We start from the raw sequence: 650 nt of genomic DNA on the forward strand, positions 1-650 counted from the left end.
AGATGGTTTTATTATACTTTATTGTAAAATATTGTACTAACACTATCCCATCTAAACTGACGTCCTCACCAAAAACTGCTTAGAACGTATCATGTTTATAACTCTTGGTTGTCTCTCCAAGAAGAGTTGAAAGCTCATGTGAAAAAGAGACTTGAAAGCTGTTGGTTTAAAGAGACAAAAATGGTTGTATTACATCTCTCCTGTCAGACGCTATGATTTGACCAAGAATAGCTGAGATGTGTAACTTTGTTTTAGCCCAGATTGCCTTCTCCTTGGATATCATTCTTGGTATTTCCCATCTGATTTCCCCATGCCATCCAAACTCTACAGACTGAATCATGTTCTCTTTATGCAATGGTGTTTTCAATGCTAGCATAGACAGGCAGCATCTAGAAGAGAAGCCAATCCCTTTCTGTTGTTTTTGTTCCTACTCTGGTAGCGCCTTTGGCCAAGGTCTGTGTCCAAAGTGTATACAGATGAAATAACAGCAAGACTCTGGCCTAGACTATTTAAGCCTCAAACCTTAGCATTGCAGATAATTAGACAGAACTAACTAGGATCTGCGTCCCTGAACCCTTGTTTGATTTTTTTTTTTTGGCCCAGAAGGACCAGGGTGGAAGGAATGGTCTCTATCTCCGTTTCACAATTTG

The sequence above is a fragment of the Anser brachyrhynchus genome (genome assembly GCF_964034855.1).
Source record: "Anser brachyrhynchus genome assembly, chromosome: 2".
Taxonomy (NCBI): Eukaryota; Metazoa; Chordata; class Aves; order Anseriformes; family Anatidae; genus Anser; species Anser brachyrhynchus.